Here is a 22,407-nt window from a genome sequence, read left to right as displayed (position 1 = left end):
TAGCGAGCGTGAATGCCACAGCGTGTGCTAATGCTGCAGTGAGCGCTAATGCCCTAGCGAGCGTGAATGCCACAGCGTGTGCTAATGCTGCAGTGAGCGCTAATGCCCTAGCGAGCGTGAATGCCACAGCGTGTGCTAATGCTGCAGTGAGCGCTAATGCCCTAGCAAGTGCTAATTCCCCAGGCAGCATTACAGCTCCAGTGAGTGTTAATGCCCCGGAGGTCGCTAACTGAAGATACACATCTTTAAAATAAAAGCACACTGAAAACTAACTAAAACTAAACTGGATTTCAAATGAAAATTGAAAATAACATAAAAACTAAAAAAACATCAGAACTATAATAACACTGATGCAAGGACATGCAAAGGTGCATAACATTAGAGTTACAAACGTATTTTATTTTAGTTTGTAGTTATCTGGGAGGAATCATATAAATGCTGGTCCAATCTTCACTCTGACTTTTTGTTACTTTTCCCCTGGCTAATGCATTATCAGGAGTGATTGAGGCTCGTTTCTGAATGGTACATCCCCGTAGGCCGTCTGCAAGGCCTGCTCCATTGATGAAAATTACATCACCATCAGCACACACGGCGTGATGTGGCTGCATCCTTGTAAAATGACACCCAGACTGAACGCTCCGGCGAGTGCTAATATTACGCAAACATGGCAGCTTGGTTGCCAGTCAGAGGAGACAAGTGTGTGTAGCTCCAGGTGGACCTTCTCAAGACGTCATCCTTCTATTAAATCTGTCAGGTGTCTCCCCCTCACGTGTGCTCTCTGAAGATCCTCTCATGAATCACACCGGGAGGAGCTGATCTCAGATGGAACAGGATAACTCCGGCTCACGTTTGCAGTCTATACTTGTATTCAATCATCCGAGGAGGAAACAAGTTCATCCTGTTTATCCTGAGAGGATTTCAGACATGCCTACGATTCATTTCAGGAAAAACACCACAGCCTGAATTCTGTCTTTATTTTTTCGTAATTAATGCTCACATGCGCTTTTGGATGTCCCTGGGCAAAAACAACGCGGTCAAAGCTGTGGTTTAATGAGTCAAAATGCAAAACAATGGATTACAAAGCATGAAATGTGGTCAAGGAAGGTGGGTGTGGGTCACTGTCATAAACATACTGAGACTCAAACGCTACGTGAAAGCAGGAAAGGTCCATAGAGCCAGCTCTGATCAGCGGGAAGCGCAGAGACTGAATACAGGTCAGCAAGGGCCAATCTCATTGACACACAGAGGTTCCAGTTCAGGGAAATTCCTTCTATCTCCCCGAGTGTAATTATTAGATATGTTACAGGTGTCTGTTGGCCGAGGCAGGGTGTGGTGGGATGGGGTGTGTTCATTGAGAGGGCTGATTAGAAAGTACATAGTGTCAGTTATAGAGTAATAAAACAATGGCCCCATTTATCAAATGTTCTTATAAATCTGATAAAACGTAAAGGACATCTGGGAAGCTGCAGGTGACTGCGATGTGCAAGAGTCTGCAAAAAAGCATGAATCCAAAACTATACTGTCTGTAGAACTTAACTGTGATTTAACAGTTAAGAACTAACAGTGAAACTGTTCTGGCTCTGCTGTGATCTTCCAGAATCCTGTATCCTAGATATACCTTGGACTGCAGAGTTTAAGCCATCTTTGCCCTGCTGTTTTGATGTTCCAGAAAGCTGGTGTAGCCTGGACTGATGCGAGTCACTCAGATCTCTGTGGTTTCTCTGAGAAACTGGCTTCCCGGGGTTTCTGGACTGGTCCCTGCGTAGAGGCTCTGTATGGCTGCCTTTAGACGGGAAGGATCCTGGGCTTCCACTGCCCCGGAATGTGCTGAGTGGCTGGATCGTTCTGTTGGTATTCTGTCTCTCTCTTTCCTGGTGAGTGCAAATGAATTCAGTGACCTACACTGCAGGCACCTCACGTCTATAGCTAAATGGCAGATTAGCAGACTCAGAAACCCTTCTCAACGCAGCCTGAGACAAACACAAAAGCCTCAATAGACCAGCAGTGAGAGAGTCGGTGCTCATTCATATGTATATCCGTGCTCAGAAAGGTCCTCATTGTGAAAATGGGGGGGGGGGGGGGGGGGAGTTGCCTCCCGTCTCCCCATTTTCACAGTTTTGGTAAGAAGATAAGCATCTAGCAGCCTTGAAAAGGCAGATGTTCTTTACCCAGTGAACAGAGAATACGGGGACACAAAAGCTAAGCACCTTTTGTTTGACACACTAGAAACACACCAGTAACCCGTCTGTTGAAACCAGTGCTATGATTTCTGGAGCAGCCATTTTATTTTGGGGGGCAGATGAAGGTTTAGCAGCTGACAGATTAAATTCATCTTAATATAATTGCAACATTAAAATTGCTCTTAATACCTTTTTTAAAAATGAACACATAACTCCAGCAGGTAAAGTCGTGTTTATGCAGTCAGCTGATCAGAATGTAATGAGTAGTGAATTCCAACAATGTAAATAAACATATTGGTTTAATCCTCACTACAGTTTTAGAAGATTGCTGTTTTATGTTGTTTCCTTGACAAAGTTCCACACATTATAACATAAACAACCTGAAAAAGACCGCTTATATGTCAAGGATCATTATGTACGGTTAAAAACTAGTAAACTCTGTTTTAATGAGGGGAAATGGGTTGACCATGATGAGGTGGGTTTTGCTCTGTAACCAACCGTGTGACCGCAGAGTTTTTAATACCGTCGTTTGCTTTTTGATTCCAGCTAACGTGTCTGTTTTCATATTCATCCATCGTTTTTCCCTGCTTTTCACATGCGGATTCTGCTTTTTTATTGAAACATCAGTGCTGACTGAACAAGCTCTTTTAGGTGCTGTTGTCATGGTAACTTGAGGCATCCCATCCTCCCCTTTATGGACTTAAACAAAGTTCATTCAATGGTGAGTTTTTTTACTCTCCCTTTTACACATTTACCAACAGGACACAAACACTTCTTCACACTAAATATTCAGACACTTCCTCAGCATAGATGCAATACATTTTCTATGGGATCGTTCCGTTTGAGATTCTTGTAGAAACTAAGAAATTGTTTTGTATGATCAGTCAAAGAAAGCGGCTGTTTAATCCTCTTGGCTAAATTCTCAGTTTTATGCTACCCATGGAGCTGTTAAAGGCGTCCTACCTTAACATAGCCAGTCATTCCTGCACTATGCTCACGCTTCCCCAACATGCACGTAAATGCACATGTGGAGACTCACACTGGTTACAGTACCTGGAGCTCTGATTCCCGCTATGATCTGATGCGTCTGTGGCCTGGGTCACATCTGGAAGCTTCTTTTGCCCGGTCATTTCCAGGGGCCTGTGTGCTATTCGTGAGCTTGGCTCATCCTTCATGCCCCTAACCCCAAGCAGCACTCGCCTGTCTATACATCCCAACAGTAACATAGTGTGTAAGTGACGTTGCGTCATGCTAGCTGAGCTACTGGTGCTATTCAAAAGTACATTTATTTATCTGTGAGATGCTTTGGTCCACTTTAGTTTCCCTCCCACAGTCCAAAAGCATGCTGAGGTTAATAGAGTTGCCGAATTGCCCCATTGCATGTGTGTGTGAATGGTGTGTGAGTGTGCCCTGCAATGGGTTGGCGCCCTGTGCTGGGTCGCTCCTTGCCTTGTGGCTGTAGCCTTTGGGATAGGCTCCGGACCCCCTATGACCCTGAGTAGGACAAGTGGCTTCAGGAAATTGGTCCTGAACCCATTGAAATTGACCTTATTTACCACAGTAGGGGCTGACATCTTCAGGTCCCCCCCCCGCCCCCAACCCCTGCAGTTGACGTGGGGGTTTCCTAGTGACTGCTGCTAATAGCTGCAGCACCGAACTTTGCAGTTCATCACTGACCTTGGGTAGCTAATCATGATGCTCACACCCATCCACACTGAAATGCTGTCATCGGGCTTTCTTCACCAGGCAGAAAATGAGGAGGTCTGTGGTCCAGACCGGGAATTCCCCGATTAGAATGAGCGAGGACGTCCCGCCCACCATGTCTGGCCACCTCACAGCGAACAGCCCTGAAAAGTGTCGCTACATATCAGGAAGAGGGAGGAGAAAATGGCAGGATCACCTGTCAGAGCTTAGTGTCCTTCGAGGACAGCATCACACACCTCTCAGAGCAAATACTGCTACCATGAAAAATCTGTTGTTTTAACTAAATTTTCCCTGAAATGCTGGTTTTCCTGCCACATCATTACTAGTTATCACTCACTACAGGACTTGTCTTTGGCTTGCAGGCCAGAGTAATGTTGTGCAGTAATCAGTGCGCTGTATAATTACAGATAACATGTGACGTCTAGCATCTGTGTGTACTCCTAATCACTGCTGATGCATATTTAATGGTCATCAATTATACCCGCAATTATTAAAAACTATAAACTGACGTGATGAGTTGTACTGAATGAGAAATGGGTGCTAACTGGAATTCGAGCCTTTTCACAGATGCAGCTGGATTTGGATTGTGCAGGCTCACTGTACAGTTTGGGTGAGCAGAGCAGGCAGATATATTCGGGGGCACACATCTGTCTCTCTCATGATTCAGCACGAAAAACTGCCGTCCTGCGTTAGCTTAAGGTCAGGGACTCTTCCTGCCCCATTTCCCAAAACTCCCAAAGCAAACCGGGAAAATCATGTTTTCCCACATAGCTGAAAGGTCACGCCATTCAGGCTGCAGTGACATCACAGTGGTTGGTAATCTGCTGTATTTCCTCATGCAAACACAGCATGTAATAACCGTGATTGAGAGCTGAGCACCCCGGGGACACGACATCTTTGCCAGCTCCTGGCGCTCCCCAGTGAGGATGGTGTGCTCAGAAGATCCTCTTCATTGTACATTCACACGCACACACGTCAGTGACGGATATCTGTGCTTCGCTGCGCGTCACAGATGACGGTAAGAGCAAAGCACAGACAGGGTTCAGCCCAGGCATCTTTCCAGCGTGTTTGCTGCTCATACTGGCATAACCGATCAGACACACGGGTCTCTGCATATGGTGCGTGCAAAGAACATGCTACACATGCTAAACAGATAATAAACAGTCTTGTGAAGAATATAGGTGATACAAAAGAAAATGTCCTAAAGTTAAAGATTTACTTGTGAAAATGACTATCCTATGTTTCTGTATTACCATTGTTTACCGTGTTACGTAAATGTTAATACAAATCTGACCTTCATATGATTTGGAATGCCCCTACAGTCAGATTCAGTTCATTAGGATGACCGTAATCTGTTGATTCTGCTGATGTTCCTTTACACACTTGGTTTCACCGAAGCACCTCAACGTGGTGACATGGACTGTCACAGGGTGATGTGTGGGAGAGAAAGGCTACAGGTAAAATGCTATAGAGGAAAGCTACAGATAAAATGCTACAGGGGGAAGCTACAGGTAAAATGCTACAGAGGAAAGCTACAGATAAAATGCTACAGGGGGAAGCTACAGGTAAAATGCTACAGGGGGAAGCTACAGGTAAAATGCTACAGAGGAAATCTACAGATAAAACGCTACAGAGGAAAGCTACAGGTAAAACGTTACAATTAATGCGCTTGAGGTAAACCGATACAGGAAACCCCAAACACGTGGTCCGCATCAGCCACCGGAGTGCCATTCAGACCCCTACAGACCCTCCCAGCCATGCTGCAGCCCCACCTTCATGGAATGGCACAGCTGCGGCCTCCCCAAGCGGAAGGGGGGGGGGGGGTGGGGGGTGATTGGGAGCCTCACAAACCGCAGGATGAAACGTGACACTGGGACCATCAAGTCACTGCCGGGTTTGGGTCAGCACCTGCTTTGCTCAAAGCCCAGCTGTCCCCACACCCCCCCTACGAGCCCCCCAACACTGGCTCCTGCCAATGTCCGGTGGAGAAGGGGCGGCCCGGTATGTAAAAACTGTAATCTCTGTAATGTTCTCTGGTGCTGAAGATGATGGAGTAGATAAGTGGGAGGTATTTTCACTTGGGAATGACTATAAATATAATAAAATAAGTATAATAAAACATATATAGAACCCGTAACTGACTGCTATGCTACATTCCTGCAAGGGCTCTTGGGATGGGATGGATGAGTAATAGTTGTTCTCAGGGCATTTCTGTGGATTCTGAGACTTAGATATCAGGTATTTTTCAGAAAAATACCATAGTACCAATAGGAGACATCCCCACAAAGCCCTGAAGGGGGCGCCGCATGTATCGTCACAGTACAGAGAACCCACAGCTTGGGAAGGCCACACCCTCTTCCTTGGCATTGGTTATAACTTATCTGGTCAGCAGCAATAAGCCGCTAATGCCAGGAATGTGTATTGAAGCTGCCCCTGGGGCAGCTGGGGATGTTTAGAACATTCCGGCAATGTAAAGGTCCAGAGCGGTGACTCCTGGGTTAATCTGCTCGTCTTGGCTCACCTCTGTCAGGCACAAATTCCTGCAGGAGCCCCCCCCCCAGTGACAGACAGTGAGCAGGACAAAAGGGCCTTATTTACCACAGTGGGGGCTGACAGCTCTAGGTGCCCCCTCACAGTTGACATGGGGGCTTCCCAATGGCCGCTGCTAACAGCTGCAGCACCCAACCTTGCAGAAGATCACTGAAGTCTGCTAGCTAATCATGATGGCTCCCCCTTGCTGAAATGCTGTCACTGACCTTTCTTCACCGGCGGAGAAGCAGGAGGTCTGTGATTTAGAGGAATGTGTCTTCAGCGTGTTCCAAGACAATTTTCCTTTGAGGAATCCCAGTCCACTCAACTTTGAAGGGTGGATGCTAAGGCTGAGTTGGTCTTCTGAGGCACAGAATCACCCAGAAAGTGACGCTAGCAGGGCATTCACTTACACACAGAGGTGCCCTTAAGACAAGTTCAAGGTTACTGGCTCACTGGCACTGCATCTTTGCACTTTGATCATTTGAATTGAGGATGCAAAGTCAATCACAGGTGAGCATGGTGCTCATGGACTTCAGGCAGTCCTGTGGAGGCCTGGTGCTCCATGGGACCTGCTTTAGGAAGAGGTTCCTCGAAATGGTGCAGAGCAGCTTCATCTAGACAGGATGGAGAGGTACTGTCTGTTTGCTAGCACTCGTCGTTGTAAAGAAGCAACCGACCCTTAGATATGGTTACCCTACTATGCGGGTTCTAGTCAAGAGCAGAGCTGGAGTTCATGAACTTCACTCATAAACATTTCATGCACGGATCTCAGGTTAAATCAGCATTCGGAGCCATGAGAAATCGTTGGTGGCGGATGTTTTTCTGGCCTGTTTTTTGGCCTCCGTCAGCAGTGTGGGATTTTAAAGAGCCCCTCCCAGAGAGCGCAGTGTGAAGAAAAGGCACCGAGTGCACCGGGGCAGGAGCAGGTGAGGGGGGGTGCAGCCGGGCCCTTTCATCCGGGGGGTTGGGGGGGAGGGCACGCCGCCAGTGAGCTACACGGTGCTCCAGCTCCTGGTGTATCTCATCCCAACATGGACAAGCAAACAAACTGGCCAACGGCACTCTTACTGCCTCCCATGTGTGCATGTCTGTCTTGTGATTTGGGTAAAGACAAGCGCACATAAAACTTTGGTTTTCTAGGATGAAGAGGCACTTCCTGGGCTAAATGGCTGTAAGCAGGAAGGCTGTCTGACAGCAGACTAAGGCTGGGAAGCTTCCCTTAGAGGGCCAGGCACGCTATCCACAGGGTGAATTTTAATGTACCGTAAAGTAACGCATGTGAGTGGCGACACGCTGCCCTGGGTACGCATTACCTCCCTTAGAAAAACACATTAATCGGGCATAATTTTAATGTAATACAGCTGATCCAGTCAGAAATGTTAACTCATATCCCTGGACAATGGTGGCGTCTGACGAGGTACCAGGGGGAAGAGGAAGAGCAACTCAAGTGTACGTCTGTTAGCATTTCCGCTAACCTTTTCAGGAGATAAACCCTGCATGATTAGTGCTTAGCACTGTGTGTTAAGTTATTTTTACAGTACTTTGCCAAAGCCTCAGGTAGTCATAGAAAATGATATTTAAATCTTTTTCTTGTTGGTGTAAACCTGCAATATTGTGTCTGTCAGCTGAGGTTCTCCTACAATCACCACCACAGTATTTGCAGCAACTGTCCAATACACACATGTATTTTTGACTCAGCCACTACCCCACCTTGTTTGACTAATCAATACACCATTGAGTTATTTAACAAATCAAGTTAATTAATTAACTGAGCTGATTAACTGAGTTCAATGAATACATAGAATGGCTTAGGTGCCCATAAGGAGAGGTTTGGGGACTGAAGCACAGTTTAACTAGCTTTCCAAGAAGATATCAGTAAACTTTTTGGAGAGCAGACGAAGTCCTTGTTTATTTTTTTATTGTATTACTGTTAGTTTGAATATGATATAATGGTAAATTGTTCTTTTTTTCTGAGAAAATATACAATTACTACCAAGATAAATAGCCTTAAACATTTTCTTTGACTGCATAAGACTTTTGTACAGTACTGTAGAAGTCATCGATTTCACTGGGGGTCGCCTGTGATCTCTGGAGTTAGAAATAAATTATCAAAGCATTAAAACAGATGTTGAGAGACGCAGACAGTAGTGAAAACCTTCAGTGAGGCTCACCAGGTGAGAGTGACACCTCTGCCTGGCTGACTTCTCACTGTTACATACATACACATTCAGGGATGCTCTGATCAGGATTTTTGGGGCCGATCACTGATTTTCGATGACTGGAATCAGATTTGCCCAAAACTGATCACCAACTGCCGATCACACTTATTACCACAAAATAAGCAAACAAATAAATGAAAGGCTCAGAATTTTTGTCCGAGAAACAAAGGTAGATTTAAAAAAAAGAAAGATAAGCATCTCTGCATTTTTTAGGGGGAGTCCATTACTCGTCCAAAATTTGTGTAGCTGTACCCTCCACTCACCAACCCAGAGCACAGAGATAAACTCAAGCGCTCATATTCCTCATATTACTCTCGGTGAAGATGCAAATGTCTTAATGACATTCGTGGTTTTAAATGCTTTAGCAGATGATGCTCCACATGCCTCGTCTTTTGCACATATGTTGCAAATTGCAGATCTTTCATCCTTAATAGATACAGTATCTGGTAAAACTGTCAGACCAGAGACAGCACAGTGCTGCTGTGTTTGAAACTTCATGAACATATTTTAAGTCATCAGCTCACATATTGCACGTCATCTGTAAATTCAGTATTCGAGATCAGTCAAATTAAAGCCCGTTGACTGAGTAATTAAGACTGCAAACTGGCGAATTTAAATCAGTTGCAGATCGATCGGAGCATCCACACACATTATAATAGCTAACAGGTCACGCTATGTCACTCTCTCACTTTAATCATTCCATTCTGTGCATGCATATTATTTTACTGCTGTTTACATACTGCTCTCTACTTTTGTCTATTTTGACATTATTTTTTCTTGATTGTTACTTTTATTGTCATTGTATTTTTATTTTATTTTATTATTTTATTCTAATTAATTCTTATCTTTTTATACTATTTTGTTTTCCTTTGCAATGCATATTTCCTTCAGCGCAACTTGACTATACAGTACTGCAGTGTACGGTTGTGTCTGTGACAAATAAAACTAGAAAATATAATGGAACATTGCTGAGCTCAGCGTATGGTGAAAGGTCATTCCTGTCTACTTTGTTAACTTTTCTACTATAACATAATATTTGGTTGGAAGATGAATGTAAAGCATCTTCTGGAAACGTACTGTAGCTGTAGCACTTTGTGATTCATTCGGCACGGTGACTCACTACAGTGTGTCATGATGTTACACTCCAGCATCCCGGTCCCACCCTACATGTGTGGACTGCATGCTCTCCTCATGATTTATGGAGTATGGATGGCCTGTGTAAGTCCCCTGTGAATATTCATGTGTAGAGGCCGGCTGTATATAATAGCATTGCTGGTAGAATTTCATGCAAAACGACTGAATCTTTCAGCAGTTAAATACTGGCTCAAAGGTGAAACAAGGCACCATCTCTGAGCTGAACTGACAATGTCTTGGTTACAAGGGCAGCAACCTAACCATGTCTAATCCTTTAAACCCTTGAAAAATGTGCTTCCTCTGAGCCATTAGAGAAAAGCACATTCTCACATGGAAATTGCTCACTGCATCTGTTAGGGTCACATGACGCCTACTCTACGATGCTCCTGTGTGACGTGTCAATGTCCCTCAGGTGCAAGTGCTGATTGGCTGTTACCTGGAAAGCCCTCTCTGGGAGGGGGGCAGTGGGCACTGTGCTTTCGCTCCAAACAGGTGCAAGCTGCCATAACATTACCCTGACTGCAATTAGCTCATCGTGGCGCCGTAAATGTAACACTTGTCTGCCACACAAAGTTTAGGGTCTGGACCGGCCAGCCCAACATCTGTGCCCGAACTAAAGCTGCAGAGCCTACGCACCCCCACTCAAACGGCACTTCAAATGTAACAGATCGTTTAAGAACCTGGTGGAAACGAGTGAGAGACCTGCCAAACAAGGCCAGTGTTTTACTTGGCAGGTGGGATTCCTTTTCAAGTGCAATCGAACAGGATGGCATCTGCAGGGTTCACATGACGCCAAGCAGGAGCAGAGTGTGAGAGTGTTCTGAAAGGTGGTGTAGGGGCGGCCAGCACTGGTGGGGTTCACTGGCATACAACACACATACCACGCTAAACTGAAGAGCTTATTCCAAAGGAATGACCTCATATTGACGTGCCACATGTTTAAAGGCCGGGCAGGTCATGTGAGTCCATCATCTGACGGACCCAGAACCGAGAGCGGAGAGCAGACATAGAGCACCGATCCTCCATCTCAGCTTCGCTGCTATAAATAGAGATGAACATCAGATACGTAGAACCTTCCGTCCAGGTGAGTGGAGGTCGTGGTGATTTGCTCACTGGGATGCACACCAAGGGCCCTGGGGCATGCTGCTGCTCTTACCATCTGCGGGCCACGGACTTTGTTTGCTGTGTTTACATGAGGATTACGTCATTTGCAGCAGCACCCATGCAGGGTGGAGCTATGGATCAACACCATCCACTTTCTCACTGGTTCCACTCTCTCTCCTAATTGGACTCTGACTTCATGAGGATTTATAATCTTGAACTTGGAAATGGTTAAGATATTTGCATGACCTAATTGATTAATTTTGCATGTATTTTTTATTGCGAAATTTGCCATTAAAGACGACACAGATAACTTCAATACGTCTAAAGTATGCTCTGCTTTTAACTTTTTAAGTTATATGAAAAAGTGAAGACAAAAGTCGTAAAACAAGTCAAATAAAAAAATAGAATAGGCAGAAATTCCCAGTAGCGAAACTATGTCTTCCACTACCCTATCTTGTTTTCCATGAGACACACAGATGGATATGCTAGTGAGAGCAAGCTGTGGCTTCACAGTACAGGGTCAGCCAGTGCGCTGCGCCCTTACAGCTGGGGGGTCACAGTGCAGGGTCAGCCAGTGTGCTGTGCCCTTCCAGCTGGAGGGGTTACAGTGCAGGGTCAGCCAGTGTGCTGTGCCCTTCCAGCTGGGGGGTCACAGTACAGGGTCAGCCAGTGTGCTGTGCCCTTCCAGCTGGGGGGTCACAGTACAGGGTCAGCCAGTGTGCTGTGCCCTTCCAGCTGGAGGGGTTACAGTGCAGGGTCAGCCAGTGTGCTGTGCCCTTCCAGCTGGGGGGTCACAGTACAGGGTCAGCCAGTGTGCTGTGCCCTTCCAGCTGGAGGGGTTACAGTGCAGGGTCAGCCAGTGCGCTGTGCCCTTCCAGCTGGGGGGTCACAGTACAGGGTCAGCCAGTCCGCTGTGCCCTTCGAGCTGGAGGGGTTACAGTGCAGGGTCAGCCAGTGCGCTGCGCCTTTCCAGCTGGGGGGTCACAGTGCAGGGTCAGCCAGTGTGCTGTGCCCTTCCAGCTGTGGGGTCAGGGCCTTGCTCATGGGCCCAAAGGCAGCATCAGTCTGCCAGGTCTGGGATTCGAACTGGATACCTACTGAACATTGCCACAATTCCTGACTCACCCAAGGATGCAAGAGTTGATAAAGGACATTGATAATTGATTTTATGAGTTTTAAGTTCAAGTTAGTATATGAGCCTAGATCTTCAGAAAAGAAATACGTTGATATCTCACATTAAACATCACAGTGGAAGAATCCATGTAAGGAAAATCAGCAAACGTGACTCTGCCCAAATTTTCATACATACCCTCTGGTGGATAAAATGAAAATTGCAGACAAAGTTATTCTCAGGAATGCTATATGTTATTGCTGTTTGTTCAAGCAGGTTTGTTTCAGTCTCTTAAATTTGTTTGGGGTTGAATTAGGTGGCATTAGAGTTTCTTTCACAGAAGAATAAATTAGAAATGTTAATATTTTATAAAATAAAAGTATCAGAAATGACTACCTGTGTGCACTGTTTGTAAATGGCATATCTATCTTGCAGCCCCACCAGTTTGACCAGCGACTCCTCCCGTCTCCGCTTTCCTGCGTTCCCACACGAGAAAGGATGCAAACCATCACAAGCCAGTTCCGGCAGGAGGAGGAGACACTGCAGTACGGAACAATGGGCTTGTCAAACTTGTTAAATTTAGCTGGCAAATTATGGGGGAAGGAACGACAATGGAAAATAACTGGGAGAGGCCATCGTCTGGGCTGCTCTGCACGCTTCCCAGGATGCTGTCCTGCCAGAGATGTTTCCCTCACCTGAGCCATTGGTGTCATAATAAGTCCCAGGAGCCAATCGACTGCTTCGACATTCACGTTTTGCGGTGTTCCTAGCAGGAGCCAATCGACTGCTTTCGACATTCACATTTTACGCTGCTACTGCCAGCAACCAATCAACAGCTTCAATGTCCACATTTTGCGCTGTTCCTGCCAGTGTTCCTGCTTGTCATGCATGCTGTTAGAAGTGTGGTTTGCTAAGTCAGCTTTTCAAATTTCAGTTTCTATTCCAATTCCCTGATCAACACAAAGATGAATGTAATACCGCAGTAAAGCAGGATTCCTTTCAGCTTCTTCAATGTTTTTGTGGATTTATTTCCTAACACTGAAGCCGTTGCCAGAGAAACAACACGATCACTTTGGCTGTGAAGTCAGGAAACCCTATCTTACTTAATACTATGGACTGTTACCTGCTAAACTTTTTATCTTGCCAGGAAATGCAGCAGTACAGTGAAATGAATTTGTTTTTCTTTTGTGTAAGTACAAACTAATCTGGTCCTAAATTCACAAGTGTGGACCAGGCAAACGTTAGTTTTATAACCATATCGTATTACCTGAAACATCTTAATCACCAAGATAAACGACATTCAATTCCTCACTGAATGTGTTATCTAGGAACAATTAAAACAAATGGGTTAAGGAATTAAAGCTCTCTCTTTGGAAATACCAAACATAGTTTTGTGATGTGAGAACTGATAAACCCAACAGAGAGCTCATCACTGCAGCAATGGCTGTCCGTCTTAAACACCAGTTTATAATCCCAATCCCAGGCCTGCTATCAATTAGCATTGGTGCTAATGTCCTTGTTACTCACTGGACTCCACCAATGTCAGTGTGCTCTCGAGTTCCCAGCATGCACTGCAAGTTATAGTGCACATCCTCAGGTAAAACAACTTAATAAATATCCACTCTGTAAATGTTAATAGTCTGTTTTCTTTTCTCTACATTGTACTTTTACATGTTATTTATTTTTACTCAAAACATTTCTTTTTTTGACCAAGCTGCACCAGACAATTCCTAGAACAACAGGAAGCCTTTCTGAGGGACCCAACTTTGATATCACTCTGCCAACCCTGGGACTTGAACCATCGAACACTCGTCTTGGGTCATCACGAGGCCTCCAGCCCACTGGTTAAGCACCCTGTCCAGTGGGCCTTGCTCACTCTTCACTGGCCTGATAAGGCACCTCATCATCTTCATTCCAGCCTCACGGTGGGGCTGGGGTGGGCGGGGTGGGGGGGGGGATTTCAGAGTCTGTTTGTGCGTGTGCGTGTGCAGGCCCCCATGTGACGAGGCTGATCAGCACGTCTGTCATGGCTAAGTCCCCCCATTCCTGCAGCTCACAGCAAGGTGACGAGGGCATTGGTGAGGGCTCTCCTCACACTGAGAAGCTCCAAGGATGTATCACTTTAACTTCTATCCTACAACAGGCAATGGAAAACCAGAGCATGTGCAGAAAGAGGCTTGTTGGAAAAATTGAGTGCAGTCTTGCAGTTTGCCACAGAGAATGTCGCTTTCGAGCGGCTCATATGTTCCTCTTTCTCTGAGGACATTTTAAAATGTGCTCTGGTTTCAAAAGGATGCAGATCTTTCTTTTTGACAGATTATTCCATCACAGATGCTGTTGTTTATCCACTTCTCCTTGCTGAATATCAGTTTTCCTCAGATCTCTGAGTAGAGCCGTTCTTTGGACGGCATGTCGGCCCCCTGCGTGGTCCCTGGGAGCCAGCGAGTGGGGGTCACGGTGATTTACTGCCCGCTACGGGGGGAGGGTCCCTGCGGATTACATCACTGGATTCTTAATCAGCTCTACTCCCTGTGCCAGGATGGACGAGATCCAGGCAGGGAAGGAGAACCAAGCGAGATGTTTCTTGGCTCAAATTTCCTGACCCCTTTTCTCTCCTTCGTGAATGACTTAGGACTGCACACAGCAGGCAAGTATCCATCCAAATGCCCTCAGAAGTGTGGCTTAGTGTTCAGCAGTTAAACAGTTAAGTTAGCAGCACCAGGTTGGCTCATTAAATCAAGTCAACTTAAGTCAAGGGCACTTCACTGTCATGCCACCCATGCATATAGGTAAACAACAGCAGAAAGTAACGTTCTCCAGGTCCACAGTACAACATACAGGCAGCAAGCAACAACAACGATAATAATAATAATAATAATAATAATAATAATAATAATAAGAAGAAGAAGAAGAAGAATACAAATAATAAGCAGGCTTTAATGTTATACCACCCATATGCAGGTATACTGGGTTTTCGCATTACTTGCTGGGATGCACTGTGAGTTGCATATGTTGATATGCAGGGTGAGGGGTGGCCTTCGCAGGCAGCCGATGCCCATCAGCTGCCTCCTGCCTCTCATCCCTCCATTCGCTCGCACACAGAAAGGCTCTCCAGAGCGCCACCCTTTGTCTACGTGCTACAAAGAAGGAACAGCCATATCTGTGGAAGCTCTTAGCTACTCTCCTCCAGGCCCTGATCCAGCCTCCACACATCCCAGGGATTCAAACCGTCACACTGTTTGCTCTTAAGTGTCATTTTGAACCCGTGTCTCATCTGCCTGCTTCAAAGCCTTAGCTGAGTGGATTATTTCCCTCAGTGACTGAGGAGTATCTTGGACACGCCAATAGGGCTGAAATCACGTGTGATTCTGTGCTTATAATCAGCTGCCCCAGCATCCGTAATGCAAAGCAGCGTTTTCAGAACCTCCTGCCACATGGACATCACCACGCTAACTTTTTCTCATTATAGCTACAACAATATGAAGCCCCCACTGATGTTTATAGCTCAAATAAAAGAAAAAAATTGTGCTTTGAGCTACACTGGACACAAACACGTCTTCTGGGATTGTTTTCCGACAGTAAAACATGGAATGAGGAGTTAGGGTCATTAGTCTCCTTACAGTGGAACAGGGAAGGACAAAAGGAACGGGAACGTGAAGGCTTCACCCAACCGCGCCTGTACATATGACATGTGAAAATATATGTGAACAATGCTGGATCATGTGAGACTGATGCCATGTCGTGCTGATGTCAGTTATGCCACAAGATGGAAGTACATATATGTGGTGTTTTTCATTTAACTCAGACATTTATTCTCTGAAATATCTAAGCAGGTTGATGCATGAATCACAGCTACATAGTGCTGACCATTGTTGACATCTTTCTGTGGTGTGAAGCTCAGCTCTGCAGGATCCAGCCTCTGGGGGGCGCCCTCACTGGCCAGACACCTGCCCGCACATGAACTCCATCCCTGAGGACAGCACCCAGGCTAACCATGTGCAGGGGCCACACGTACGCTTGGGGCTGTGGCAGCTCCGCGGTCAGGGTGCCGAGGCTCTTGGAGCTCGAGCGGGATGTGAGTAATGTGAGCTTTCCAAGGAATTTCTCCTAAAGACTTCTGTCATCCAACTGGGCGGAAAAGCACATACCGCACAGCATAGTTTGCAGGGCAAAATCTTTAGGGATTCGGGATTCTGCTGGCGTGCACGAAAAGACCCTCACAAATATGCCGGCCGGGGGAGGTAGCCGAAGAAAGAGCTGCGATTGTCACAGTTTGCGCAAACTGTCTGGTTTTTGCAAACAGTGAAGGCAAGTGAATCCCACAGATGCCCTTGTGTCCGGGAAACCCCTGAACTCCGAGCCCTATGACCCCGTATGAATTGTTTTACTCTGTTTTCAAATGGATGACTACAGGAACAAAAGTTTGCAATTTCCCGCAATTGTCTATAAAGACGAGAAACATTCACATGTGAAAATGAGAAACATCTTTGGGGTTTCAGGTTTCCTCACTGAGGTTTTCAGGGCAGAAACATTTGGAGGCGAAAAGGAGCAAGAGAAACCCAGGCGGAGATGAAAATAATCATCCACACTTCCCGTGGCAGATGTGGACGCAGGAACTCACAGCTGCGGGGCAGAACAGCAGTACCTACAACTCCTTTATTCACTAGAATCTCGGCCCTGAATTATCTAAGACTGAATCAGGCCGGATGCAATGAGATGACTGTCCTCGGCACAAATTTAGCCGTGTGTTTCTTGGAAATACATTCACTTTCATAGAACGAAATAAATTAAAAGCAATTGAGAACACATCAGCACCAGACACTATGACGAAACTTCATATAAGATAACAGCAATTTGATTCAATGTGAATGAACATTAATGAGCAGAACTAGACCAACATATGGGGAGCAGGGGGTTTCTTTCAAGAGTATAATTTCTAAGTGAGGAATAACAATATATGTTTTCTTGTTTTGTATCATAAGTTGTTCGGAGAACATGTGGAGGTAATCTTTGCAAATCTTTTTAAAAAGAAATCGGATCTGGGAATTGGACGGGGATGAGGCCGGGGTAATTTGTTTCCAGGAACTCCTGCAGCCTGATTAGTATGTGTGCTAACGATCCCTGCCTGCCTGCAGTAACCTTACAGCGCGTCGACCCCAGTCTCTCGTCCTCTACAGCTACTCTGACGTTACTCTGTAGCCGGTGACGAATCACAGAAACCTTCCCACTGACTTTATCTTTTTCATTGTTGTACTCCAGAAATCTGTTTTTCTTTTCTGCGCTAAATCTCTTGTTTGATGTGTAATTAGGAATAAAATGCACTTCATTAAGCAGCTGGCTTAGAAGACTTGACCGAAAACCTGCCCTGCACGTCAGACTTTTGTTTTTATAAGCTTTATTTATTTCACAATCACATTCATTTATATCACAATCACAACATGTGTGGCTTTTCATTATAACCTACTTTTCATCCACGCACAGAATGTTCCAGCATTTGCTGAAAGCTTTCTGGTATAAAGATGTGAGTTGAGTTTAGGGCCCTGGGCTCCAGCCGTGCGTGTTTATGTCCAGGCCTCACAAACATGACTCTGCTGTGATAATATGGAAATCCAAGCTGTATCGTTTTATAGTTCTGTACGTAGCTGAGAAATGCAGCCTAACTGTGAAAGAAGCGCATGCGTGTGTTTCCTGTGCTTTGGCTTTAATTGAACGATGCGTACAGCATAAACTCCAGACCACGAACTTGAAACTAATACAATAATTCCCCATTTAGCAAATCAGTGCTTAAGCTGTATTCCAGCTCTAACATGATTTTAGAATCATCTAAAACATGAAGGATAGTGGAAACACCCGGGTTCCCATAGACATGCCCCCCCATGACATAAAACGCGGTATAAACACCTAGAACTGGAATCACGGCTGGCATCCTAGTGTCGTCTCAGGTGGACGTTCTGTGAAGAAGGGGTCTGCTCAGCTCTAGATAAATGATTGACAGGCTATGGGAAGAGCTTAAAATCCAGAGGGTTGAGCAGGGACTCAGACACCATCAGCAAAATGATGTGTCTTTTCCCTTCTTGCAGAGATAATGAAATACTGGACAAAGATGGTCAGCATGGGCAGGGTTGAAGCTGTAATGCTCATTGTTGTCAGAGTTGTATTTGTTATGCCTGTGACCCTGATCAGGACAAGTGGTTAGAAAGACGGATGGATGGATGGCTTTGCTAGTGTCAGGCCTCCCCTGAACTGATTTTTATCTTCATTGCTTCTGTCCTGACTGGAGGCCTGGATCTCAGACGACGGCAACTAAATGCACATGTCGATGACAGGTAAGGAATGTGCCCTGGTGGGCAGGGACTGAGCTCATGGCAGAGCCTTGGACTGGATCTTGGACCGTGTGTCTCTGGAGCCTGTGCAGTTCCTGGAATGGCTACAGCAAATGGCACACAAGCCCATCCAGCGATGGATTAGGAGCACCTGCGATTCCCATCCAGTGTCGAAGAAGCCTGTGAAGTCAGTGAAGCATGAAGGCCCAGCCACGTCCCCAGGGACCACTTCGTTTGGTACTCAACATCTGAGATGTGCAGGGCTACGGACTGCAAACGATTCACTGCTTGATAATTACCATAAGCCAATGTTACTCTGAGTTAGTGCTCTGTGACAGTTTCACAGCAGAAGATTTGTGGTCATGAATTTAAATGCTACACACAGCTAAAGGCAGAATATGGCTTAATCTCACATAAGAGTGCTCATTTGTCCCTGGCTCACACGGAGGACTGAGGAGGAGTGTAAGCCTGATTAGTATCTTCCAGTGGAAACAAACGTAGATGTGAAAGAAACAGGACAGCGTGGAGGGCAGCACAGACCATGGGCAGCACAGGCACGGGACAACACAGGCACGGGGCCGCACAGACCCTGGGCAGCACAGGCACAGGGCAGCAAAGACCCTGGGCAGCACGGGCACAGGGCAGCACAGACACGAGGCAGCACAGACACAGGGCAGCACAGACCCTGGGCAGCACAGACACGAGGCAGCACAGACACAGGGCAGCACAGACCCTGGGCAGCACAGACATGGGGCAGCACAGGCACAGGGCAGCACAGGCACGAGGCAGCACAGACACAAGGCAGACAGCTTGGCGCCCTGTGGGCGAGAGCATCCATTCAGGGAGAAGATATAATGGACTAATTTGACAGAAGAGCAGTGACATCATTTCCTTTGTTGGTTAACACTCCCAAGATGGATGACCCTTCTTCTTTCATATTTTCAAAAAGAACAGACAACGGGATGCTCTGTGAAGATCGAGCACATTATTCGATGCTGTTTCCTTCACCATGAAGTAACGTCGGGGGGGATGTTCTCACTGTTCAAGCGGGATGCCTCGCTTGAGTGTGACTCAGCAGGAAAGCATTGCTTAAGGGCGACTGCAGGGGGGCTAAAGTGCTCCTGCATTCCCGCCCCTGCCTGCATGTTGATGGGTGACATCGGACTGCGATGAGAGGTAGGGACACAACAGAGATTGCGCCCAACTCATCTGCCAAAGGCTCGTGACTGGCTACTAGCTATGGGATGTATGAATGTGTAGCTTTTGGGAAATGAATTACTGAATTTATAGCAGACGGTCATTCCACAGTGAAATCTCTCCAGTGTTAACAGGATAAATATGCGGTTAGTTATTTGCGCGATTCCGTAACAACCATAATTTAATGAATGTAATAGAATAACTTATGTTCACAATTTTCACCACACCCTCAGTCTGTCTGGGTTTTTTGACCCAGAAATGCTGAATCCCAGTGCTGGAACTCGCAGTCGTTAATACTGTGCTCTGAACTACCCAATGTCATCTAAATAATTTCAGTGGAAACACAAGATATACAAAAACACAAGGCCCAAAATGACGATAATATTGTAACAAGGGAAGCCGCTTGATCAGTAAAGTCACAGGTGCACCATAATCTTATTGTTCAAATATTATTCAAATGGCTTTTGAGAAACAGGGGCAGCGGATGGAATCAAGCGTCAGCCGCTCTACCTGGCGCTGAAACGTTCATGCCAAAATTGCCCATGTTCTTCTTTCACTGTAAATCTCCACAATGTCAAGACACAAATAAGCAAAGAGTATTTTTAGGCAGACAAAAAGTATTAAAATTTGAGCCATGTTTACAGACACAACGCCAACAAATTAAATCAGCAATGAAAGTGAATCCTCACTTAGACCATAAATAAACATAATATTATATTTCCCATCCAGCAGCCAGAATCGCTTCCCCAATACAGAGGGGACGCCCTGAACAGGATACCACTCCATCAGGGTCATGGACGTACTATGGACCTATATATAAATATATTGTGCAATAACTAACCTTGTGCAATATTTATATGTACAGTGTGCAATACCTTCAACTGGGCTACACATTCTGTACAATAGCTCCCCCCCTTGCAATATCCTAAACCCTTGGTTGTATATTCAGGAATTATTGCCCAGTATTCCCGAGGTGTACATATGTAGGCATATTGTGTATATATGTGTGTGTGTGTGCATGGGTGTGTGTCTCGCATATATAGTTTTATATTCTTCTTCTTTTTATAGTATTTGTTTATTTTACCGTGACTTTTATTCATTCTTAGAGCTCTGCTCAGGTAACGTGCCTGATTTTAATTGTATAAATCAGTACAATGGCAATAAACAGTGTGGTTATAGACCATTTCAACTGTGGCCAGTTGTTCTGTTAGGGGGGGGGGCACATGCATTTGACCTAAATGTCTTCCAAATATGACTTACACCAACTTGCCAGCATTAACAAGCAAAAGACAATTTTGTAAATCAGTGTTATTTATGCAGCGCTTTGCAGTAACATTTCACAGTTTTTACAAATATGTAACTCACTCTGATTTCCTGTTAAGACTGTCCTGCTTCCACAAGCTTGATTATTTTTCTGTCGTTAAGTTTGCTTTTCACCAAATGAAGCGACTCAGCCACCCAGCGCAACTGCGTTAAGAGTCCGTCAGGAAAATGTGCTCACGTTTATGTCTTGCCTCTTCCCAGCACACAAATTTTTATCTCATGTACTTAAATGTAAATAATAATAATAGTAATAATAATATTTCATTTATTTCAGACCCAAGTAGCATGCATATTTAGAGGGGCCATGAATGTTGTCATGGGGGTATTGCCATCCACCCCCCCCCTTAAACCCTTAAACCACCCCTGAATAAAGAAATTCTATTCTATTCTATTCTATTCTATGGGAGATAGAGAGACTGACCTGTGGATGGAAACCTGAAAACCCAGAGGACAAGGAGAACATGCCAAACGTACACATACAGAAAGGAGGTGGGGACCGGACCCCAGGCCCCTGAATGCCCGAGGCAGTCACCGAGCCACCACACGGTCCGTATCACACTTTGTTCTGATAAATAAGCTGTGTTTTTACTGGTGGTCAGCATGATAGCTCATCAGGTAGCCCCTGTGACCTTCAGTTACCGCCTCTGAACTCTGCACCACCAATACTGTAATTGGGCAAAATGATATTAAACATGGTTCGATGGGTAAATGGTTCAATATCAACATGCAGTAATGAGTAGCTAGCTGATTAAACGAAATGGAAACCATCTGTGCATAACTGCAAATAAATAAGTAAACAAGCCTGACAGTCCCCATGGGATATTTCAAGCCATGTTTATGTTTTGGCAATGCTGTCATTGTGTTTCACAGAAAACAAACTGCCAGAGGGATCTGTCACGAGTGCAGAGGATCCAAAGTACGCCATGTCCTGCAAGCCTGGCCTGCCGTTTTTATCGTAACACAGTAAAGGGTCTGTTTTTGCTGGGATTCTTGGTCCAATGAATTTGACATCTTTACCAGCCTAAAATCAAAGATGTATTAACAATGTTTAAAGGAGAATCCAAACAATTTCTAAGACATACAGTTTAATCTTCAATAAATTTTGCTTTCAAATGTTCAAATGCGCAGAGAAACATCTCAGAAAGTTTGTGAATTAGTGCTGTATTTTTTTAGGTGAATTACAATGATCTTAAGATGGACATGAAATAATTTTAGATCCACAGAAGCTTAAAATCATCAGAGTCATTTGAAATCAATTGAAAGTTGTGATGATTATGTCAAATACAATTAATGAACTGGCCACGTTCAGAGACCATTGGCTGTCGCCCGTTAGCATGATAGCATGTTAGCATGTTCCAGTGCTGACAGCTGCCGAGGAGCTACAATCTTGGCAGTACTTGAAGGGACAGAGTCTAATATTAGGGGTGTTTCATTGCCCACGTCCTGGACCCTGTTAAATGTGGTGCTGGGATAATCCGAGGTCATTAAGGAAGCTGGGAATGAACCCGCAGGTCTCCGACAATTCAGGGATGTCGACAAAGCAAAGGCCATCCTGTGTCCTATATGACAGTAACGATATT

General features: G+C 45.3%; 1 long non-coding RNA gene across 1 annotated transcript; it reads left to right on the top strand.

The window, feature by feature from the left end:
- Positions 1 to 19,288: 19,288 nt before the first annotated feature.
- Positions 19,289 to 21,948, top strand: LOC111834943 (uncharacterized). The gene is made up of 3 exons (XR_002836112.2): positions 19,289 to 19,483; positions 21,239 to 21,373; positions 21,698 to 21,948. It is a non-coding gene; the product is annotated as an uncharacterized lncRNA (long non-coding RNA).
- The last annotated feature ends 459 nt before the right edge of the window (positions 21,949 to 22,407 follow it).

This window comes from Paramormyrops kingsleyae, chromosome 15 (genome assembly GCF_048594095.1).
Source record: "Paramormyrops kingsleyae isolate MSU_618 chromosome 15, PKINGS_0.4, whole genome shotgun sequence".
Classification (NCBI taxonomy): domain Eukaryota; kingdom Metazoa; phylum Chordata; class Actinopteri; order Osteoglossiformes; family Mormyridae; genus Paramormyrops; species Paramormyrops kingsleyae.
This window is presented reverse-complemented; position numbering and strand designations above follow the sequence as displayed.